The following is a 17,311-nucleotide window of genomic DNA, read 5'->3' as shown; positions in this document are numbered from 1 at the left end:
ATGCTGACCATAGTTTAGTTGTCTCATGGTGTTTGATAAACATTCCATAAATTTAAAGAGTTAATCAAAAGTATCACTTAAGAAACCAGACATGCTAGTATTCACCTTTGAATGGTGAATTTAACCCTGACAATTTTTTTCCACCAAAAATGAGTGCAATGACACAGAAAAGTGACCATGTCCTTACACTCACAAAAAACCTGACAGTCTGATATGGTATGTCCATTTATTTATTTTCTTGTGTAAGTTTTAAATTCTTAATTAAAATGTAATAAATCATTTCCTCCCCTTTTCCCCCAATAACCCGAGAAATCCTCCCATGTTCTTGCCCTCTCTTACCATGTTTCTCCCCCTTACTACCTCTCAAATTGCCACCTTTTCTTTTATTATTATTGTTACATATATATGCAGAAATATATAAATACTACCCACTGAATCTGCTAAGCATTTCTTGCATGCATATGATCTCAATGCTGACCATTTGGTACTGGGTAACCAATTAGGGGGTTCATCCATAGGGAAAACTAATTTTCTTCACAGTAGTCATTAGTTGCTTGTAGATTTCTGTCTGGGTAATTGTTGTAGTGATTTTGCTACGTTGCTTTATGCTCCTGGTGGGTTTCACACTTCCAGCCACCTGCCCAAGAACTCTTTGGATTCACAAATGGAAGACAAACACATGCCAGTTAATTTTAAAATGCCTTGGCTACCTCAAAGGCTGGGCACTCCTAAAACTTCCACTGCTACCCCAGGCCCATTTGGTAAAATGGTCAGTGGCCACTTACCAGAAAATCTCACATGGCGGGTTGGCTTTATCTCCTGAAGCTACTATGTCCATCCATCTCTATCCCATGAGTCATGACGATTCCTCCTTCCTGTGTCCTAGCCCAAACAAATCTAAAAGTCTAGCCCCATCTCCCTTTGACCAGCCATTGCCCATGGGCATCTTCACTGATCAAAAAAAAAAAAAATTGGGGACAAGGACCTTCAGCATTTAGACACGAAGATTCTGTATTGAATCAAAGCATTAGAACCAATCTCCAACATATCACCTTTTCTGTCAAAAAACAACACAATACAAAACAAAACAAAAACAAAACCCACTCTTCTCTCAGACATAATTGAGCAAAATTATGTAAATCACAGAGTATGATATACAATCAACATCCAGTCCACCCTATTTGTCAATTAGGTAAAGTACTCTACTTTCATTCCTACTTTAAAGAGCTTATAATTCTATACCTGACTTATGTTTTGATTTTAGCCTTTAATATCATCTGAAAACCATCCTTTCTATATCTTTCAATGCTAAACAACTTAAGTTTGCTTATGAGATTATAACTAGTCTTCAACTCTGACAGATATCCAAGAATGAATTAAATATTACCTGAGCATATAGGAAGCAACAAACATAGCTTCTAAAGCTTAAACAACTGTAGAGACAGCTGACTACCTGTACAGCTCCTATTCCTTATAATGTTGGAGCATCTGTCTTCAGCCTTCTGGCCCAGAACCATCTGACAGGCCTTGAAATGGAGCAGGAACTATGAAGGACCAGTTTGTTCTGTCTTGGCAGAACTAAACTGTCAACTCTCCCACATTGTGTGTCCTTTCCTGGGCAGTATTTTTTGTCTGTAGATGGATAGGGCAATTTCTGCCACATGACTACCTTACCAGAATAAGTAACCTCACCTGGAGGCAAAAATTCTCAATTCTTCTTTGAAGGAGAATGGGGAAGCTGTCAGGAACAGACGTGTCTCCTTGTCAAACGATCCCTAATAATGAAATAACATTAAATATCACATTCTGTGAATTTCTGATGTTTTTGAAGACTATGTAAACAATAATTGAACTGTTAAACCTTAGATACTCTTAGACATTTCTATTTGAGTAAACTGAAAACACTTTATTATGATTAAATTAGAATCTAACAGAACCATGAGCTTGCTATCCAGCCCTTAATGTGTGTTACTTAATCATCTTAAACAGTTTGTAATAGAAGCTATTGGAAGGACTGGGCCGAAGCATTGTATTTTTGAATTGTATAGGCTCAAATTTCAAATTTTGAATCAATTTACAGATTTATACCAATGAAAACATTCATTCTATGTCAATATATAATTTCTGTACCAACATAAGAAATTTTAACTTTAATTTTGCATCAATTACAAAGATGTCTATCAATGTAAGATTATGGCTACACAATGTTAAAGAATAAAATTTAGTAATCCATCCCATTTATTTCCTCCATGTTCAAGATTATGACCATTTCCAAATTATCCCTTAAGATGACAGCCTACCTAAAATTTGCAAAATAACCATAACCAGACACTCAAAACCAGGGAATTGAGCTGATGACTCTCTTCTTTCTGATGAATATGAGCAACAAGAAGTTCCTTTTTAAAAATTTATTTTATTTATATGAGTACACTGTAGCTGTCTTCAAACACACCAGAAGAAGGCATCAGATCTCATTATAGATGGTTGTGAGCCACCATGTGGTTGCTGGGAATTGAACTCTGGACCTCTGGAAAAGCAGTCAGTGCTCTTAATCGCTGAGCCATCTCTCCAGCCCTGAGAAATTCTTTAAAGTGATAGAAAAATTAGAAAAATTGGTTAGACTTAAGAAGGCTACCTTTAACATCTGCTATCCAGTCTCTATATGCTTAGCAGGCTCAGGGTTTGACTGAAGTCTCTACTGAATCTGTCTGAAAGGTTGAATGAAACACGATAATCTAGAATCAGAAAGAATTCCTGAAGTTGTTCTGGAAGCAAGTCTCTGGACAGCATTCGGAAGCAGGGGGCTGGGACAGCAGGTCAGTTCAGCATTTCTGAGTATGAATCTTGGCAAGGCTGTATATTCCATAATATATGAATCTCACAACCAAAATTTTAATACCATTAAGATACTCATATGTATTTTGTAGAGTGCACAGATTAGCTAAGGATGAAATTTTGCTCCTTGTTTGAGCAGGTGAAGGTCAACTCTCTCTGGGTTTTTTTTTTTTTGAGTTAATTTTATCAATAACCAAATGTAGTAAATCTTCATTCATGCCATACGAATGAGGGTATGAATAATCTTAAGGATTCCATAACTAACAAGGTTTATTGTCTCATCGTATCTCAGGTTTTGGCTAGAGACATTTTTATGCCTAAGCCAATTGCTGGGATGTTCCCATGTAGAGGAATCAGCAGATCAAGTCACCTGTCTTGTTTGATTTTCTTGAGATCTTCAGGAAGTCTTCCCCTGTCATATCTGATCCATATCACTCTAGAAAGAGTCCAAAATCTTTTTTCTTTTCCTGTCAACACAAATACAGAATTTCTCTTCCAGAACAGTACGTTCTTGGTCCAGTAACTGGAAATCATTAAAGCAGCACTCACAGCTTGCTTCATAGCATCAGGCCAGCTCCACGGCAAGGCCTCTCTTGACCTTGGTGGTCCTCCATGGTATTGGCACTTCACAGTTCTTGGGTTTCCACTGCAACTGAGCTGTACCTTCACCAGTAGCCTCCTTTGAATGCTCTTCAAGGCTCAAACCCAATCCATTCTGCAAAATCTCAACTTTTCTTTAGACCCCTTCAGTCCTGGGGCTTTTCCTGAGGTTGCACTTTCATTGTTGGCCTCTTCTGTTCTCTAATAGTTAAGAACTGTTACTTTCCATAACCTCTTTATGGACTTAAAACTTAGTACTATTTTTGAAAACTATTACACAATGCTAAGGTTGGCTGCCAGCATGAGGTACAGCCCTGGCCCCTCTGGACTACAGCTTCTGTGTAGTCTATTTCTGAGCAAACATTTCCCAGAAGATTTCACCTGAGTGATGCTAGTCTCTTCTCAATCATCGTTTATTCCCCAGCTCCTGCTAACTGGCATTAATTGCCTCAGTGATGCAAAGTCTTCTCTTAGTGGTGTTGCTCTCTCATTAATCAGAGGCAGTTCTTCAGTCCCAGCTGACCAGAACCACAGATTCTTAATTTAAAATATCATTCAAGCAGCCCTAGTAGAGTCTTTACTTCCCTCTGAGATTACACATGTCAGGCCACTGGCATCTGCATTTCTCTCAACATTCATGTCTTCTGAGCTCCTATGGAACAGCCCACTGAGCTCTAAGTTGTCAATGAATTTTCCAAACTAAAAGGAAAATGCCACTACTATCGTCTGAAAAACACAGGCCCAGTCTGTCATGGAAATGCTACATGACTTGGTACCAATTTCCGTCTTTCTCAGATTACTATTGCTATGATAAAACACCATAATCAAAGCAACATGGGGAAAAAAGCGTGTATTTCAGCTTACAGGTCCATTTCACAGTCTATTATTGAAGGAAGTCAGAGCAGGAGCTAGGGATTTACCTTCAAATAGAAACCTTAGAAACTTGACAGACACTGGAAATTAGAACCGTCTGTTCCACACTACTGGAATACAACAAATGAAAATAATCTAGAGATGCCAAGGACTGGGGGCAAGTTTCCTTGCTTCCCTGTTCATTTTCTCCATATTCACATCCTTCCCAAAACTTCTTTTGTCTTGCTGATTTTTGATCCCCCACATCTGAGGAAAATGCTGAATAGCTCTTGACATCTTGCTGTACTGATCTTCAATACAAGCATAATTTAAGTTGATTGAAAATTTGCCACATTAAAGTGGAAAATATCAGACTCCTCAAAACAGTAAAAGAAATGACAGGTTCAGACACTACTTGGCATCACCTTCTGTGATCTCACCAGGTAATTAAGGCTGGCTAAGTGGCTAAAGTGGAAACTGACTTCTAGCTGTAGGATTTTCTCCTAAGCATGCTGAACTCAGAAGGGAAAAGCTTGGCCTGAACTAATATAAAGTCTTCCTCCATCAGTTCCAAGAGAAAATAACCACATTCTCCAGACTGTTTTGGTTTTCTTTTTCATTAAAGATGCCTCTTGAATTAATTTTTATCTTATATTTTTATTAATTAATTAGAAAATCATTTTTTGCAACATAGCACAAGTAGAAGTCCAGAGGCAACCATCATTTTTATCCTTCCATCTTGCAGATTCTGAGGATTTAACTTGAGTTGTCAGACTTGGCAACACGAATCCTTACCTACCTATAGAGAGCTATAACAGTTCCCATATTAATCAAGGAAAATTAGCTTAGAGAGTGCTTACACTAGTGAGATTTACTTATACTGTAAGTACATTTAAAAACAATCTTCAAACCCTGGAGATTTCTTAGAAATAGACAGCTAATGATATAGTCAACTTACTTGGGGGTTTAAGTCGCTTTTGTTTTTTTAGGACTCCAGCCCTCAGCACCTTCTGACACATGTCACCCTCATAGTAAGCCAATAAAGCATGCTCACTCTAGCTTCATTTAGACAAACTGTTCACAGGGCCTGAACTCTGAAAGTATGATGAAATGGTTCCTTTCAGAGTTACAGTTATAGCAGCATGACTATAGCAATGACAGAGCTAAGGATAGATATACCAGAAGTGATGTGGCAAGCCAGAAAATGAACACATAGAAGTAGGTAAGCCTAGAGCAATGTCTGGAATATAGGTACCTAGGTGTGAGTGATGCCTGTACCCATGTGTAGGTGGATAATATTTTTCTGTTGCAGGTCAGGGACATTTAATTAAACTTCAACAAGCCAGAGAATTGCTTAAGGCTCCCAGTTTTTTCTTCCAAGGTCATCAGTAACAATTTTAACCTCATTTTTGAGATACTTTGGTAGTAGGAGTAGGGTTAAAAGTTAGGAGCATTCTCATCCTTGTGAAAGCATGTGTCTCATAAGCTTGCTTTCCTAAGCAAGGTTGTTGACTATTTTACAAGTGCTATGGACACTATGACCAAGGCAACTCTTATAAGGGAGATTTAATTGGAGCTGGCTTACAGGTTCAGAGGTTCAGTCCATTATTATCTGGGGAGGAAACATGGGAGTGTCCAGGTAGGCATGGTGCTGAAGGACCCGAGAGTTCTACATCTTATACCTAAGGTAACCAAGAGAAAAACTTCCTCCAACAAGGCCACATCTACTCCAACAAGGCCACCCCTTCTATTAGTGTCTTTCATATGGGCCAAGTATATTCAAACCACCACAGCAGAATTAAAGCCTGACTAGTTCTAAAGAGATTCAGAATGTCTATGGCCTATCCAATATGCTATCTACAATGTAAATTGCTGGACAATACAGAATCGAGAGTGCAAAAATAAGACAGTTCAGTTAGTGTGTAGCTCACCAGCTCACAGTCATTTCTGAGCGGAAAACAACTGCAGAAATGAAGAAAGTGAGAGTTTAGGCAGACCCTGTGTGATGGCATTATTTTCTTTAACAGTGGTCCTCAATCTTGGAGTCCCTTAAAGATCACCCAGGAACTTGAAATAATAACAACAACAATAATATCTGGCCCTCATCTTACACAGTCCTAAGTGACAGTTTTCTGATGGTCCCTGCTGCTGTGAAGAACTTGACATGTTGTACTGTGCAGGCAAGTGGAAGACTGGACCCTTGAACTAGAAAACCAGTTTAATGCTGTAAGCAGAGCTTAAGGGCCATGCTGGCAGGAGCCTTGAAGATAGTTCTTCTGAGATCTGTGTAGATGGTGGAGGAGGATGGTTTAAGAAGTTTCAGACTAGAACAACATCAGCAACTGAGCTAGAAGCTATTCCTGTGATATTTTGGCAAAGAGCTGGCAGCATTCTACCTTTGTCCTAATCACTTGCCTGAGGCTAAACTAAAAAGTAGTGGATTAGTTTCTTTGGTGGAAGCAATTTCAAGGCAGCGTCTTATTGAATTTGTCGTTCGGTTATTATTAATAACTCTTAAGCAGGTCTGTAATGAGAAGGAACAAGTAGGGCAGAAAGCAATACACATTGTAGCATCTGAAGAGGAAAAGAGTACTATGAAACTTAATGTTGCAGCCCAGGCTTGTGCTGAGATAATAAGAGCCAAGAGCTGTTAAGCAGAGTCCTTCCTTTAGCACTACAATAAAGGGATGGACCCCCTCAGGGCAAAACCTCACCCACCTAAGCTTCCAGCTTGTGGAAGAGCAGATAGAAGTCATTTTCAGCTCCCAGAAAGCAACCAAATAAAAGCTCTGTTACTAATATGGTTCAAAGGACCAGGTTCAACACCAAGACAGGAGTCATATGTGGAAGTGTCATTCATGTAGTGCTGGCTTTAGAGGTGTGCTGGCTAGTTTTATGTCAACTTCACACAAACTAGAGTCATCAGAGAGGAGTGATCCTCAATTGAGAAAATACCTCCATAAGATCCAGCTGTACGCAAGCATGTAGGGAAGTTTATCTATTAGTGATTGATGTGGGATGGTCCAGCTCATTGTGGGTGGGGTCATTCCCAGGCTGATAGTCCTGGGTTCTATAAGAAAACATGATGAGAAATCCATGTGGAGCAAGCCAGTAAGCAGCACTCTACCATGGACCCTGTATCGGCTCTTGCCTCTAGGTTTGTAAGACCCCAACCCTCGATCAGTGGTACTTACTTCAAGATCCCCCCCAACTCCCTGCCCCCCCACCCCCCACTCTCCCCTGCCCCCTCCCCCCCACCCCCGCAGTCAGACACTGAGACGAGATGCAGATCGATGATGCAAAAGCTAGAGGTTTCTTTTCCAGCATGTCAGGGGAGACCTTCAATTAGTCTCTCAAGGCGAGTGACTAGAAGGTGATCTTGAATGGCTAATACAAGCACTTTTTGTACTTTTTAGGGGCACAGGTTACATCAGCAAGGTTACAGCTCAAACTTATTGGCTAAGCATATTGACCTTTAAATTTATTGGCTAGAAAGTATGGGTAGATGATGACACACATTTGAACTCTACCTGGGACTTTCCAGAGGGTCAGGTGACTATCAGTCAGTACACTCTGCAGTTTTTCTGAGAATTTTTTACACAAGAACGTTCTTGTGGGTGGAGAATGGAACTTGGCCTAGCCTTGACCCCAAACTGGAGGGAGAAGCTCTAAGGAGGGTGTGGGACTGGAAAAAGCCCTTAGGGTCCCTCAGGTTCATGCTGTGTTTGAGTATCTTTCTTGACTTCCTTCGAGGATGGACTATGATGTGGAAGTTTAAGTCAAGTAAATTCTTTCCTCTCCAACTTTCTTTTGGCCATTGTTGTTTTTTTTGTTTGTTTGTTTTTTGTTTGTTTGTTTTGTTGTTGTTTTCTAGATTTATTTATTTTATGTATGAGCACACTGCCACTGTCTTCAGACACATCAGAAGAGGGCATCAGATTCCATTATAAATGGTTGTGAGCCCACCATGTAGTTGCTAGGAATTGAACTCAGGATCTCTGGAAGAGTAATCAGTGCTCTTAACCTCTGAGACATCTCTGCAGTCCCTGGTCATGGTATTTTATCACAGCAGTAGTAGCCTTAACTAAAGAAGGGCTTATATTATGTGAGAGTAAAGGGGTCATGAGCTCTTCCACCTCAGTTTCAGAGAGCCACTGAGCCACATAGTATGTGACAAGGAAGTCCTTGCAAGAGGCTGTGTGAGGTCATTGAGTGAAGCTGTGGAAATGAAGTGTGGGTTCCAGTGAAGATCACAAGAAGTTGGAGATGCTACAACTATGAGGAAGCAAGCCTAGAGGGGCAGACTATTTTAGATCTTTTGACACTGGACCTGTAGGTATACGATTTGCTCTTCGTCCTGCTGTGGCTTGGCCTTTCTCTGGACCAGTATTTTCTTACTATGCCCTTATTCCTATCTTTTGGAATGGTAGCAATTAAAAAGTTACATTGAGTCCCAGAAGACATTGAAATGTGGACTTCTAAAAACTTCTGAGTCTCTCAAAGTTGGACTACATGCATTTTGTATTATGTCATTATCACAGCCCTATGGGATCCAGGGAGTAGAATATAGTGGATGGAACGAGAAATGTCCTCCATGGTCTCAGGCATTTGAACACTCAGTTGATGATGCCAATAAAGGAGGTTTAAAGATTTAAAAGTCCCACTTACTTCTGGTTCACTCTCTGCTTCATGCTTTGGCTCAAGATGTGAGGTCTCAGCTTCCTGCTCCTGTTGCCATGTCTACCACCTGCTCCCATGTCTCAACCATTTAGACTCTCACCCTTTGGAACTAGAAGCAAAATAAACTTTTCCTTGATGAATTGCCCTAGTCCCTGTGTTTTACTACAGCAACAGAAAAATAACTAACACAGGGTTACACCATGAGAGCTTTGTTAAACTCTCTAGGTGATTCGCCAGGATAAAAATGATTCAAATTCTTTAAACTTTAAACATTCCCAAAGTCTGTTTACACACATTGGGTAATTTAATCTTGCCTATAAAGAAGGGTAAAATCAAAGACCAGAGATATCAAGGAAACTCTCAATATCACTCAGTTAGTGAGGATTTCAAATGGGTCTTTTAAACCTCAAGCTCACTATGGATTTAGCAAGGCGAATTAGTTTGGGGCATTGCTCCTGAGATCTTCCTGGAGCCCTTGCTGGCCTTCTTTTTTAAACATTCCTCATCTTACCGTAGCTTTTCCTCCCACACAGCAATTCTCAGGTACCCAATGCTTCTCCCTTTCCTGCTGGGATAGTGGGAAGGTGACTAACCACTTGGTGAGAATCCATTCTGTGGGAAGTGTCCCTTGAAGAGAACATTGGCAAAGGTGGGAAATGCAGTTGATGGGGTTTCTGAAAACGAGGTTTGGGAGTTTCCTGTACTGCTCCTGAAACTGCCCAGTACTTTTGAAATATCAAAGTAAACACTTATGACGAGGAGGAGAAGTGAAGAGAGAGGTGAAGAAAAGAGAGGAAATGCAGAAGTAGGAGGAGGAAACAGATCTGACCTAAAGGTCTGGACACTCGGTGCCCTCCAACTCAGCCCACCCTCCTCACAGACCTCTGGGAAACCACCCTGCTTCAGATTGGACTTTCCTATTGGTAAAACAAAGGAACTGGAGTAGTCTCCCCCTGCTCTGATTAACTAGTAATTGCTGGCTAACAAATCACCCTGAGATTTAGTGGGTAAAGGCAAACTCATCATTACTTCTTCTAGACCTTTGCACTGTGTGGACTTAGCCTGGTGCTTGTTCCAGAGGGTTCGCCAATGGAGTTACAGTGGACAGAGCTGAGTAGGACACAGCCTAGACCACATGGGCTGCACATCCTAATGCTTCATGCGCATGGCTAGGAGTCTAGGAATCTAGGCTTCTGAACCAGAATGTTTCTCTATAGCTCTATTAATAGATGCATGGTGCTTTCTTCAATTGAAGTCTCTTCCTTGTGTTAGTTCTGAAGGTGAGACTTTCATGAGTGACCAGCTCTACTCTCACACGCACAGTCATTTTCACTGTTATTTGTTCTATTCCTGGCCTGGCTGTTACTGTCTTACCAGCTGTTACCAGCTGTTTGTCTGCAATTGCTCCTGAACACTGGTCACTACAGAACAACCAAGAGGGAGAGACTAGGTTCTCAAAACATTCCTTCCTATTTAGAATGTGATTGGTCGGAGAATGTAGGTGAGTGGGTCATAGTTCTTCACAGGCTGAGAACAAATGTTCATTTGAGATTTCTTTCTCACTTGTAGGGTTTTTTATTTTTATTTTGACACTTACATTAATAAGTAGTATACGATTGTCTTTCAAGTTGACTATCTCACAAGATTTGTTCTAGAAGGCTGGACTTCCTAACGCTTTATTTATGTGGCAGTACAACTATTTCATCCTCTCTTACTTCATTTCCTCACTCTGTCTGTACTGAGTTTAGAAATCTTTAGTTGAGGGATCATCTGATTTGTCCTGAACAGAGACCACAGTTTTCATCTGTAGCAGGCCAGGCTAGATGTCTGTCCTCAGCTTGCTGTAAGAGATAAGATCTAGAACCTATGTTCAGCATATCTAGACTTTTACGAAATGACAGGTCCGCAGACTTCAAATTACCAGAAATTTTCCAATATTTAGAGATGATCACAACAAAGTAAGCTTTTTAAAAAGAGAATATTTACACTGATGATAAGATTAAAGCCTGCTAATAACTTAGTACCCACTCATTTGAATTCTGAGATTTATAAAGTTTGTAACTGTCTGCTTTCTGTACAGGTAACAAAAGAGACAAGAGAAGTCAACTTTAGAAATGGAAAGGTTTATTTTGGCTCACTCTTTCTAAGATCTCAGTCTCTGGTTACTTGGAACTGTTTGTATGAGATTGTAGTGTGTCATCATATATCATGACAGTGCACAATAAAGGAGGTCTGCTAACCCCCTTCCTCCAGGATGAAAGGAAGTGTACATAGTGATCCAATACACCTTTAAAGTCTGATCTGTCAATAACCTAGCTTCTTCCCACTAGACTCTATCTTTTAAAGGTTCCACCACTTTCCAGCAACACTTCCAGACTAACAGCCAAGACTTTAACATCTGGGATTTTAGAGCATGAACTCCAAACCACAAGACCTTCCAAAAATGTTGTTATATGTTACTTTGTTTCTTCCATTCTTCTGCATCATTTTCTTTCTCTTACAATACATGTCCCCACTATTGTAGTGGGGTTTGAAAATGGGGCATAGTGATGAACATACATTCATTGTCATGCCCATGGAACAGCCTTAAATTAATGATAACAACTAAGTAAAGTAAGTATTTGTTGTATTCTCACTTAGAGACAGGGAAGCAATAAATAAACAGCTTGCCCAAGGTCTTGAAGGTATACACTGGAAGAAGCAGGATTCAAATCTAGATCTGCAAGTTCATTTTGGGGTTCTGCCTCAGTTGATGGAGCTTCTTGAAGCCATTGTGATCTGTGTAAAAGCCACTCCTTACCCACTTAATAAGTACACTCTAAGACTGAGAATGCAAGTGTGTGAAGATTGTTATGCAAGAATTCTCCTGGAGAACATTGGGGGACACAATGGAAACAAAGCTAACTTGGAGAAGTGTAGGGAGAGTTTCCCTGATTCTTTTCCTAATTGTTTCCCTAATTGTTGATTGACTAATAAAAGATGGCAGAAGCTAATCTCTGGGCGAAGATATGGAGGAGGGAGTCTCCTGGCAGGACAAGAAGAGAAGAAAAGAGGATTAGGAGTCGGACCAGGAGTGGGCAGACAGAAAATTGGGGACATGTAGGTTTCTTGGGGCACTGATAGTTTGCTGCTTCTGCAGTCTGCAAAGACCATGGAAAATGGGGCAGGATATTCCTTGCCCAGCAGTTGTGCGATCTGTCTGGTTTTAAAGTGTTAGAACTGTCTGGTGTTTTCCATTTGCAAAGATTCAGATGGGTAAGAGAGAGAGTGCAGCCGCCTGGCACCTGTGATGTCAGTAGATTCCGATGTGGGGATGGCCTGAGGAACGAGAGTGGTAGCTCCAGGCATTTTCAGGAAAAAATGATTTGGTCAGCTTAGCATGCAAGCTGCAGAAACCAGGGCCAGATGGCCACTTAAAGCTAGCTGTTGGGGCAGGGTGAGACCGCTGTTGCTGGAGAAAGCATGGGTATTTTTTAAATTACACATTACAGAGGAGTGCTGATCCATTTGCTCCAGTGTCCTGTGGGTTCCATTTTTCCTGGGGTACTTGTCTTTTTCTAACTTTTTGTCTTTACTGAGGTGAGTTTTCCTAAGTCATAATTTCTAGAATATCTAGTCTTCAAAATTTTTAAATGTATTTGACAGAGTATAAATTCAGTTCAGAGGTTTAAATTTTATTCTAGTTTTTAGACTATTTATTCTGTCACTTCTAAATATTATATTTATACTCCCCTTTTGTAAAAAGTTGCGTATTTTGAACATCTTGTTGATTTTTTTCAAAGAGTTGTGTCTTACTTAGGGTTTTACTGCTGTGAAGAGACACCATGACCAAGGCAACTCTTATAAAGGACAACATTTAATTGGGGCTGGGTTACAGGTTTTAAGGCTCAGTTCATTATCTTCATGATGGGAAGCATGGCAGTGTCTAGCCAGGCATGGTGCTTGATAAGCTGAGAGTTCCAAAGGCACACAGGAGAAAACTTTCTCTTCGGCACTAGACTGAGCTTCAAAGCCCGCCCCCACAGTGATACACTTCCTGCAACAAGCCACTACTCCAAGAGGCCAAACCTCCTAATAGTTTCACTTCCCATGGGCCAAGCATATCAAATCACCACATTCCAGTCCCCAGCCCTCATAGGCTCATTCAAACATATGAGTCTGTGGAGGCTGTACCTAGCCATAGCATAATGCAAAATGCGTTTAATCCAACTTCAAAAGTCCCCATAGTCTATTACAGACTCATAAATGTTTAAAAGTCCAAGGTTCAGAGTCTCTTCTGGAATTCATCCAATCACTTAACTGCAATCATCTATAAAATCAAAAAGTATATCATGTACTTCCAACATCACAGCACATGAATTACCATGCCAAAAATGACATAGTGAATAAACCTTGTACAAAAGAAAGATGATAAGGCAGCTAGGCAAACTCCAAACCCTCCATTTCCCATGTCTGTTATCCAACTCCTTTCTGCTTTCCTGACTGCAGCACAATTCTTCCTTTTTGGCTGGTTCCATTCCCTGTTAGCAGCTTTCTTCAGCAAGTGTCCCATGGCTTTGGCATCTGGAATATTTTGGGGTCTCCAAGACAACTTCAGTGTTACAGCTTCTTGTTCTATGATCTTCTAGATCTGGGTTCCTTCAAAGGGTTTGGATCACTTCTCTAGCTCTGCCCTCTGTAGCACTCTAGACTCTAGACTTGAGCTGACTCAACTCCACTGCTGCTTCTGTTCTTGGTTATCATCCATGATACTGGCATCTCTAATTCACTGGAGTCTTCTGCTGCAACTAGACTTCACCAATAGCCTCACATAGGCTCTCTTCATGGTGCCAAGCCTCAACTTCTTTGCATGACCCTTTCAGTTCTGGGGCACCAACTACAACTGAGGCTCCATCTTCACCAATGGCCTTCCTTGGACTCTCACAGTGTCAAGCCTTAACTGCTCTCCATGACCCCTTCATGCCTTTAAAACCAGTATCACCTGGATGAGTCTTAGACATTACCAAGTTCAGATGAAACATGAGGTACAACCTTGATTATCTCTGGAGCACAGATTCTTTGTGCTCTCAGAAAACACTTCCCAGAAGATCTCACCTCAGTGATGCTGGTCTCTTCTTAATCACACTAATTCCTTAGCTCCAGCTAACCAGCATCAATTGTCCACGTAGTCCTTTCTATTCTTGACTCTAAAGCCAGAGCTACATGGCTGAAGTTTTACTTCTTGCTGGAGTGGGAAAATGGGCCCCCTTTTTAAATTACACTACCACCAGCTTTCTATTTTCCAACTCTTTCACTGCCTAAGCTTAGCCATCCTAGGACTTGCTCTGTAGATTAACCTTGAACTCAGAGATCTGCATGGTTCTGTCTCCTGTAATGCTGGGATGAAAGGTGAATACACCATGTCTAGACTTAAGCTTTTCTTTACCTGAAACTTGCTCTGTATCAGGTTGGCCTTGAACTCAGAAATCTCCTTGCCTCTGTCTCCTGGGATTAAAGACATGCACTACCATATCTGGACCTATTCTTGGGCAATTCAAATCACCCTCAACACCAATGTCTTACATATTCCCACTAGGGCTGTCCATTAAACTCTACTTAAAGCATTCCACTGCTTCTAAATTCAAAGTCCCCAAATCCACATTCCTCCAAACAGAAGCTTGGTCAGGCCCATCACAGCAATACCCCACTCCTGGTACCAACTTCTGTCTTAGTTAGGGTTTTACTGCTGTGAACTGACACCATGACCAAGGCAACTCTTATAAGGACATTATCTACATCTTGTTCCAAAGGCAAATAGGAGAAAACTATCTCTTTTGTACTGGGCAGAGCTTCAAAGCCCATCCCCACAGTGATGCACTTACTCCAACAAGACCACACTTACTACAACAAGGCCACACCTCCTAATAATGCCATTTCCTGTGGGCCAAGCATATTCAAATCACCACAAGCTGATTTTTATTTTTATTTCTGTGGGTTTTTATTTTTCTTTCTTACTGAAAATTTGAGATGTATTGAGAATTTCTTGGCAGCATGAACTAAATTCAGTGTGATGGCTTGAATAGCTTTGGCCCCATAGACACGTGTGTTTGAATACTTTGCCTTAGGGAGTGGCACTATTAGGAGGTGTGGCCTTGTTGTAGGAAGTGTGCCACTGTGAAGGCAGGCTTTGAGGTCATATATACTTAAGCTATGCCCAATGTGGTACACAGTATCTTTCTGCTGCCTTTTTAAAGATGTAGAACTTATGGTTCTTCCAGTACCATTCCTATCTGCATACTGCCATGCACCTTGACATGATGATAATGGACTGAATCACAGAATCTTTAAGTTGGCCCCAATTAAATGTTTTCCTTTACAAGGATTGGCATGGTCATATTCTCTCTTCACAACAATAAAACCCTAACTAAGACAGCGTAATGGTTAGTGTTGATTGTCAACTGACAGAATCTAGAATCCCCTGGTAGATAGCACTTTGGGCCCATCAGTGGGGTATTATCTTGATTATATTCATTGATATGACAACACTCATATGACTATGTGTGGCAGCATTCCATGATTGCACAAATGGAGAACAAGAGCTGAACAACAGCATGCACTTTTTATTCTGTTTTTTTTTTTTATTGTGGATATGATGCAATCAGCTGCTTCAAGTTCCTGCTACCTTGACTTTCTCATCATAATGGACTGTATACAAATAAACTATGAATAAAAATTAATGCTTTCTCCCTTGAGTCTCTTTTGTTAGAGCATTCTACCAGAGCAACAGCAAAGGAAACTGACAGTCCGATTTCCTAACCATTCTCCATGACCATATATTTGCAGAATTTAGACATTCCTCCCTCTCCCCTCCTCCTTCCTCCTCTTTTCCCTCTCCTTACTCCTCTACTCCCTCCTCCTCTTCTTTTTTCTAAAGCTGATTTTTTAGGCTACTGTGTTAGTTTCAATATGGCTTTCCTCTTCTCCTTCTCACTTCTTCCTCCAGTGTCCCCATTGTCACTTTATTTCTGTTTGCAGATGTGTATCCTCATTTCCATTCTGAATTTCCACCCCTCCCCCCAGAGAAGGGAGATTTGAGGTGAGTGTGATATTTTATTAGCTCCTATAGGCTCATGTGTTTGAATACTTAGTTTGAAGTTGGTGGTAATGTTTGGGAAGGATTAGGAGATGTAGCCTTGTGGAGGAGGTGTGTTACTCGGGGTGTGCTTTGAGGTTTCAGAAGCCCACACTATTCTCAGTTCTCTCTCTCTCTCTCTCTCTCTCTCTCTCTCTCTCTCTGCCTTGTGTTTTTGTATCACAGCTCTCTCAGCTACTGCTTCAGCACCATGCCTGCTACTTGCAGCCATGTTCCCTGCCATCATGGCCATGTACTCACCTTCAAAACTGTAAAGAAGCCAACAATCAAATGCTTTCCTTTATAAGTCATTTTGGTCATGGTGTTTCTTCACAGTAACAGAATAGTAACCAAGATAGATAGCATTTTCATTTCAGTTGTGGATGTGTCTTTTTGAAAATTTTACAATTTATAGTAGAGTTGGCAAAGTATAGCCAGGATGTTAAATATAGACTATCATCTAATTTGTTATTTCTTTCCAAATAAAATCTTGTTGGAACACTGCCATACTTATTTCTTTATATTCTATGGCTATTTTTGCCCTACATTAGCAGAGTTGAGCAGTTGCTACAGAGAGCAGTTGGTATATATAGCCAAAATTTTCTAGGATCTGCACAGAATATTTACCATCTGTTCTTGGCTACTAAACCTAAAACATTTACTATTTTTATGAAAAGCAGTTTTTCATCAACTCCCATTCTTAGATGGGTTATTTTTCTTCTTAGTTTCTTTGTCCTGCTGTGTCATAAGGGATTTGACTTACATTGATTTTCTTCTGTCACTCATGTATCATGTGAGATGGTTGTTTCTGTCCAATAGGATTCTCAGTCCTGACAGACATATTGGGATGTGTGATGTGGCAGGCACTAAGTCCTATAGGAACTTTAAACATATCCAGTGAAACTGGAGAAGTCAAACTTTATAGTCACGTGAGGATAATGAATAGAAAACAAGAGGTCATCGTTTAAAAAAGAGAGCCATCAAGAGTTCTTGTCTAGCTTCCTAGCACCAGAGTATCTGCTTTGCTTTGGGGAGATGGGGAAGTAGGATGGTAATGTTTCGTACATTCTTAGACCTGGCTGTTCCCTTTCTTCTTCCTCTTCCTCCTCCTCCTTCTCCTCCCCCTCCCCTTACCCCTCCTCTTCCTCCTCCTCCTCTTCTAGTTCTTCTTCTTCTTCTTCTTCTTCTTCTTCTTCTTCTTCTTCTTCTTCTTCTTCTTCTTCTTCTTCTTCT

The sequence above is a fragment of the Grammomys surdaster genome, unplaced genomic scaffold, assembly GCF_004785775.1.
Source record: "Grammomys surdaster isolate TR1022 unplaced genomic scaffold, NIH_TR_1.0 1166, whole genome shotgun sequence".
NCBI lineage: Eukaryota > Metazoa > Chordata > Mammalia > Rodentia > Muridae > Grammomys > Grammomys surdaster.
Note: the sequence above shows the minus strand (reverse complement) of the source record.